The sequence below is a fragment of the Arachis hypogaea genome, chromosome 12 (genome assembly GCF_003086295.3).
Source record: "Arachis hypogaea cultivar Tifrunner chromosome 12, arahy.Tifrunner.gnm2.J5K5, whole genome shotgun sequence".
Lineage (NCBI taxonomy): Eukaryota > Viridiplantae > Streptophyta > Magnoliopsida > Fabales > Fabaceae > Arachis > Arachis hypogaea.
The window spans coordinates 41,415,193-41,423,004 of NC_092047.1; the positions used below are offsets into that span (position 1 = coordinate 41,415,193).

The 7,812-nt window shown below is 41.3% G+C and overlaps 1 non-coding gene across 1 annotated transcript; it reads right to left on the bottom strand.

Annotated features, from left to right (window-relative positions):
- Positions 1-1,163: 1,163 nt before the first annotated feature.
- Positions 1,164-1,267, bottom strand: LOC112731724 (small nucleolar RNA R71). The gene has a single exon (XR_003167489.1). It is a non-coding gene; the product is annotated as a small nucleolar RNA R71 (small nucleolar RNA).
- Between the last annotated feature and the right edge of the window lie 6,545 nt (positions 1,268-7,812).

A 7,812-nucleotide genomic window follows, 5' to 3' on the forward strand; every position in this document is an offset into this window, starting at 1 on the left:
CCTAGTAACTAGTTTAGCATAAATAGGACTTTTTACTATTATATTCGAGGATCTTTGGACGTTTAGTTCTGAGATCATGGAGGCTGGCCTCTCGGCCATGCCTAGACCTTGTTCTTATGTATTTTCAACGGTAGAGTTTCTACACACCATAGATTAAGGTGTGGAGCTCTGCTGTTCCTCGGGTATTAATGCAAAGTACTATTGTTTTTCTATTCAATTCAAGCTTATTCCTATTCTAAGATATTCATTCACACCCAAGAACATGATGAATGTGATGATTATGTGATGCTCATCACCATTCTCACTTATGAATACGTGCCTGACAACCACTTCCGTTCTACATGAAGATGAGATAGAATGAGTATCTCTTAGATATCTAATACAGGGGACCGAGTCCGAGATATTAGAGTCTTCGTGGTATAAGTTAGAACCCATGGACGGCCATTCCTGAGATCCAGAAAGTCTAAACCTTGTCTGTGGTATTCCGAGTAGGATCTGGGAAGGGATGGCTGTGACGAGCTTCAAACTCATGAGTGCTAGGCGTAGTGACAGACGCAAAAGGATAGTAAATCCTATTCCAGTATGATCGAGAATCGACAGATGATTAGCCATGCAGTGACAGCGCATTGGACCATTTTCACAGAGAGGACGGGATGTAGTCATTGACAACGGTGATGCCTAACATACAGCTTGCCATGGAAAGGAGTGGGAATGATTGGATGAAGACAGCAGGAAAGCAGAGGTTCAGGAGGAACGAAAGCATCTCTATACGCTTATCTGAAATTTTCGCTAATGAATTACATAAGTATCTCTATCCTAGTTTATATTTTAATTATGTTTTAATTATCAATTTTCTATAACCATTTGAATCCGCCAGACTAAGATTTACAAAGTGACCATAGCTTGCTTCAAGCCGACAATCTCCGTGGGATCGACCCTTACTCACGTAAGGTTTATTACTTGGACGACCCAGTGCACTTACTGGTTAGTTGTGCGAAGTTGTGACAAAATGTGATTCACGTTTGAGAGCACCAAGTCTTTGGTGCCATTGTTGATGATCACAATTTCGTGCACCAGATGCCCTGCCAAGAGAGAGTCTTGACTCTTGGGAAAAGATGGTTAATGCTTTTCTGGCTAAGTTCTTTCCTCCTCAAAGGATGAGTAAGATCAGAGTGGAAGTTCAAACCTTCAGGCAAAGAGAAGATGAATCCCTCTATGAAGCCTGGGAAAGATACAAGCATTTGATCAAGAGATGTCCTCCTGACATGCTCTCAGAATGGTCCTTCATAGGCGTGTTCTATGATGGCTTGTCTGAGATATCCAAGATTTCCTTGGATAGCTCTGCAGGTGGATCCCTCCACTTGAAGAAAACACCTGCAGAAGCAAGAGAACTCATTAAAATGGTTGCTAACAACCAGTTCATGTACACTTCTGAAAGAAACCCTGTAAATCATGAAATCTCTCAGAAGAAAGGAGTTCATAAAGTTGAGACTCTGTATGCCATCCTGGCACAGAATAAGATCTTGAACCAATAGGTCAACATAATCTCTTAACATCTAACTGGGATGCAAACTGCAACTGGCAGTGCTCAGGAAGCTTTTCTTGAAGATGAAGCTTATGATCTTTATCAACCCACCATGGAGGAGGTGAATTACATGGGAGAATCCTATGGAAACACTTACAACCCTTCATGGAGGAACCATCCTAATCTTTCATGGAAAGATCAACAGAAACCTCAGCAAGGTTTCAATAACAACCAAGGTGGTAGGAACTAGAATAGGTTCAATAATAGACCACCATTCCCATCTTCTCAAGGGAATATGGAGACCTCTAAGCAGAGCCTTTCTGACTTAATAATTTTGGTCTCCAGCCACACTAAGACCACCCACAGTTTCATTAATGAAACAAGGTCCTCCATTAGAAACTTGGAGGTGCAAGTTGGTCAACTGAGCAAGAGAATCCCTGAGACTCTTACAGACACTCTTCCCAGTAATACTGAGGTTAATCCTAGAGAAGAGTGCAAAGCCATAACTATGGAGGTTGAGGCCGAAACAGAGGAGATTAGGACGGTGTTGAATGCCAGTGAAGAAGCCTTCACTGGGCGTTCAATGCCCACAATGGCAGCAAGCCTGGCATTAAATTCCAGTGAGGCAGTCCTCACTGGACGTTTAACGCCCACCCTGGCAAAAAAGCTAGCGTTGAACGCTAGCTAGGGAGCACTGGCTGGGCGTTCAATGCCCAAACAAGAAAGCTTCCTAGCATTGAATGCCAGTGAGGAACTCCTTACTCGGCATTCAACGCCCAACCAGGCAGCCATTCTGGCACTGAATGCCAGTGAAAAACCCCTCACTGGGCATTCAACGCCCACCAGCCTAGGGAAGCTGGCGTTGAACGCCAGCAAGGACATCTCTGCTGGGCGTTCAATGCCCAGAATGCTAGAGAAACTAGCATTTAACATCAGTCAGGGTGGACAGCAAGGGCGTTCAACGCCCAATAAGCAAACAGAGTTGGCGTTGAACGCCAACCAAAGCACACCCTCTGAGTGACTATATCCCACTCAAGAACCCTCTAGCCCAGAACCAAAGAAAACCATAAAGACAATTGAGGTTTCTTTGAATGCACTTTTGCAGTGCATGAGTTCTGATGACTACTCATCCTCAAGTGAGGATGAAGACACTAGGGAAGAGCAAGTTGCTCGTTTTCTAGGAGCTCTAATGAAGCTTAATACCAAGTTATTTGGTATAAAGCCTCTGGAGGAAGAACCTCCACTGCTCACCAAAGAACTCCATGCTTTGGTTCAGCAAGAGCTACCTCAGAAGCTTCCAGATCCTGGACGCTTTTCTGATTCCTTGCACCATAGGCACTCTGACCTTTGAAAAGGCTCTGTGTGACCTAGGGTCAAGCATTAACCTCATGCCACTCTCAGTAATGGAAAAGTTGGGAATTCTTGAGGTACAAGCTGCACACATCTCACTAGAGATGGCAGGCAAGACCATGAAGAAGCCATATAGCTTAGTGGAGGATGTCTTGGTTAAGGTTGAAAACCACTACATCCAGGCAAACTTCATTGTCTTAGACATTGGAGAGGATGAGGATGACTGTCTCATCCTTGGAAAACCCTTCTTAGCTACTGCAAAAGCCTTGATTAATGTAGCTAAGGGAGAAATGGTTTTCCAATTAAGAGAGGACTACATCCTATTCAAGATGTCCAATTCTAATTTTCCCTCCAATAAGAAAGAGACAATTGTGCAACACCTAGTGTGCCAACCCTCTCTTTCTATGCAGGGCTTTACAGAGCCCCCAGACATCAATTTTAAGTTTGGTGTTGGGCAGCCCTCAATAAGTTCTAAGCACAAAGGCACTAAAAAGAAAGTACCTAAAGGCTGGAGGAACAAGAAAGCCCCAACTAAAGGCTTCTCACCTGGCATGAGAGTTGTCTTCACTAAGAATCCAGTCCTACCACATATAGTGAGTCGTGCCCTATCTCTAGAGCATGTAGAGCTCATTCATGAGAGGACAGAAAGAAAATTCACTATAAGGGGCAAAAATCTGAGCCCATACTCTCCTCGTTAAGGAGCTAAAGGTCAAGCTAGTGACTTTAAAAGAGCGCTTGTTGGGAGGCAACCCAACCTTACTCAACCATATTTACTTCTTTTTATTTTGTTTTTTTTTTTCAGTTATCAGAGTCATGATCATGTGCATTAGTCAAGAGACAGAATTCACAGCAGTAAAAATAGAGCACTCTGGATAGAGTGTCAAAGTTGAAACACCAGTAAGGAAGCCCTCACTGGGCATTCAACGCCCATCATGCGGAGCATTGCTGGCGTTGAACGCCAGCCAGGGAGCAGTCCCTGGGCATTCAAACGCCAATGCAAGAGAGCGGGAAATCTGGAATTCCCTAGCAGAACATGTGGGTCCCACAGCATCTTCACCTACCCCACTTAACCCCACCTACTTTCACACTTCCCCATACACACTTCCCTATAAACCCTAGCCAATTAAATCTATACCATTTTCCCACAACCATTATAACTCCCACCTACCTCCATCTATTTTAGAATCAAATTTCCCACCCTATGGTCGAACCCTAACACTACGTACTCCTATAAATACCCCTCTCCATCACGCTTCATTCACACACCTCTCATACACAAATACACCCCACAAGGCCGAGCCCTCTCTCTCCGTCTCCTTCCTTCTATTTTCTTCTTCTTCTTCTCCATTCTTCTATTTTTGCTCAAGGACGAGCAAAGTTTTAAGTTTGGTATTGGAAAAGTACAGCTTTTTTCTCTTTCCATTACCATTCATGGCATCCAAGGTTGGAGACTCCTCTAAGAAGAGGAAAGGATTGTCAGTAGCCAATCCCTCTGAATCTTGGGAGATGGAGAGATTCATCACCAAAGCACATCAAGACCACTTCTATGAAGTAGTGGCTAAGAAGAAAGTGATCCCTGAGGTCCCTTTCAATCTCAAGAAGAATGAGTATCCGGAAATCCGAAGAGAGATCGGAGAAGAGGTTGGGAAGTCCTAACCAATCCCATCCAAGATGTTGGGATTCTCATGGTGCAAGAGTCACCGAAAACCATGACACTAGTGTGAACCCAAATTCAAGGTATTGGATCACCATGGTCCGAGGAAGAATCTTAGATTTCAGCCCAAAAAGTGTAAGGTTGGTGTTCAACTTGCCTCTATTCTAAGGAGATCCTCATCCCTATACTAGGAGAGTCAACCATGATCAGAGATTGGATCAAGTGCTCTCAGATACCTGTGTAAAAGGCGCACAGTGGAAAAAGGATTCCCAAGGAAAGCCCATTCAGTTAAGAAGGTTGACCTAAAGCCCATAGCTAGAGGATGGTTGGAATTCATCCAAATATCCATCATCCCTAAAAGCAATCGGTCAGAAGTGACTGTTGACAGAGCCATCATGATTCATTGCATCATGTTTGGAACTGAGGTAGAAGTTCATGAGGTAATTCCTCAAGAACTATACAAGGTAGCTGAGAAGCCTCACACCAATGCCAGGTTGGCATTTCCACACCTCATATGTCACCTATGCAATTCAGCTGGAACTGTCATAAATGGAGATGTCTTCATTCGGGAGGATAAGCCCATCACTAAGAAGCGGATAGAGCAAACCAGGGAGCATGCACAAGAGCCTGTGCATCCGCCTCATCATGAAATCCCTGAGATGCCTCAAGGGATGTATTTTCCTCCCCAAAGCTATTGGGATCAATGGCAAACTTCTCTTGGAGAATTGAGCACTAACATGGAGCAATTGAGGATAGAGCATCAAGGACATGCCACCACCCTCAATGAAATAAGAGAAGATCAAAGAGCCATAAAGGAAGACCAAAGGGCTATGAGGGAAGAGCAACAAAGGCAAAGGGATGACATAGAAGAGATCAAGCAGCACATTGGATCCTCAAGGAGGAGCATTGATGAATCCACATTTCATGGTATTTATTTGCTCTATTCGGGTGGATTTCATCAACTTTTCCTACACTTATCTAGCGAAATAGCTTAGTTTTGTGATTTCTTCCTAAATTGTTCTTGAAAGTGAAAACATGTTTTTTAGGACTTTCCATTGCTAAAATTTATTCACTTTAACCCATTTGATACCTTGATGTGTTTGCTAAGTGATTTCAGATTTCCAAGGCAAGTATGGGTTGAAGAAGTGAGAAACATAGCATGCAAAAGGGAAGAAACCATGAAGAAATGGAGTTTGGAAGTTCTAGCATCCATGCGTGCGCACAAGCAACGCGTGCGCGCGCACAAGTGCGAGCTTGGCGACGCGTACGCGTGACCCACGCGTACGCGTGGAAGTGAATTTTGCTCAATGATGCGTACGCATGACTCGAGTCATGTGAGCTCATTAATTGCAAATAGCTGGGCCGAATTTTGGGCCTCCAAAACCCAATCCAACTAATTTCTGAAGCTATTTCAACCCCATTTCAAGTGGAAGCAAGGGGGCAATTAGGTTTAGCTTTTCTATGTTTTTCTCTTAGTTTTCTAGAGAGAGAAGCTCCTCCCTCTCTCTAGAATTAGGTTAGGTTTAGTTAATTTTTCTTTAATTTCAGCTTTTAAGTCTTTTTTTAATGTAGTTTGATTTTTGTTTCCTTGCTTTGTTGTCTTAGTTCTCTTAGTTCTTCTTCTTAATTTCTCATTTTTGTCATTTTTATGTTTATGGATACTCTTGTTAATTTTAATTTTTGATTAATGCAAATTTTATGTTTTCATGTTAATTGTTGCTTCCTTTTATTGTTATTATCATTTTCTTGCTTTTGGTAGTTAGATTTTATTTTTAATGCATTTTAATATTATTTTATTCTCATGCACACCAAGTGTTTGATAAAATGCTTGGCTTAGTATTTGCTTAGTTTTTTTTTCTTCACTCTTGGTTTGGATATGAGGACTTTGGGCCTCCTTGAGTCTCATTGATGTCCATTCGTGTCTGATACATTAGAGTAGTTAGTTGATTTAGTTTCCATTGACTCTAAGTCTCCCATTAATAGTGTTGACTAGGACTTATGGATTGAAATCAATTATGCCTATTTGACTTATCCTCGATGTAGGGTTGACTAAGTAGGATTAACTCTTCATAATCATCATGTGTTTGTGGTCAATGACTAGGATAGGTAACCTTAGCTCCCAATCCATGCCAAGAGGTTTTATTGCACTTGAATTTTCTCTTCCCTGCTTTATTTACTTTGACTTTTAATTGCTTTCATTTAATTTCTTGCAGGTTAAGTTACTTTCTTGCTATTTACATTTCTTGCCTCTCATGCAATCAATCATAGCCAATAATGATCACTTAATTACAACTCCTAGGGAAGACGACCCAGGATTTCAAACTCCCGGTTTATAATTGTTTTGATTGTGACTATCTTTTGGTTTAAATTTAATTAGGAGGATCCATTGCCGGTTTGGTCTATACTTACAACGTAAGTCATTTTGAGAAATTCAAATTGGCATAAATCTTCTTTTATCAAGCACCAAATGCCACCTTTAAAGGTGGATTCGTTCTCTTTACACCCCTTTCCTATTATTTTATGTTTTCTGTCTGTTTATTTATCTATTTTCTTGTCTTAGTTGCATGATCATTTGCATTGATGTCTTAAAGTTGTAAAATATTCCATATATCTCTCACCTTGCTTAAATAAATTTTTTTTGAAAAGAACTGAGAGATGCATGAATTTCAAGTTTAAAATAAGATTAATTTAATTAGTTTGATGTGGTGTCATTTGCTTTTGTTTTCTGAATGTATGATTAAACAGTGCATATTTGAAGTTGAAATTTTAGAATGTTGGCTCTTGAAAGAATGAGGAAAGAGGAAAAATATTATTGATAATCTGAAAAATCTGAAAATTGGTTCTTGAAGCAAGAGAAAGCAGCAAAAAGAAAAAGAAAAAGCATGTTGGAAAAGAAAAAAGTTATGATGCATGCGAGAAAGAAAGAAAAAGAAAAAGAAAAAAAATAAAAAGTAGAAAAATCCATTACTGCCCAAAAATGCAGGAAAAGGAGGGCAGCTTGAACAAAACCAATAACCCTTTAAACCAAAAGGCAAGGGCAAAAGGACCCAAGGCTTTGAGCATCAGTGGATAGGAGGGCCCAAAGGAATAAAATCCTAGCCTAAGCGGCTAAACCAAGTTGTCCCTAACCATGTGCTTGTGGTGTGAAGGTGTCAAGTGAAAAGCTTGAGACTGAGCGGTTAAAGTCATAGTCCAAAGCAAAAGAGTGTGCTTAAGAAACTCTAGACGCCTCTATCTGGGGACTCTAGCAAAACTGAACCACAATCTGAAAAGGTTCACCCAG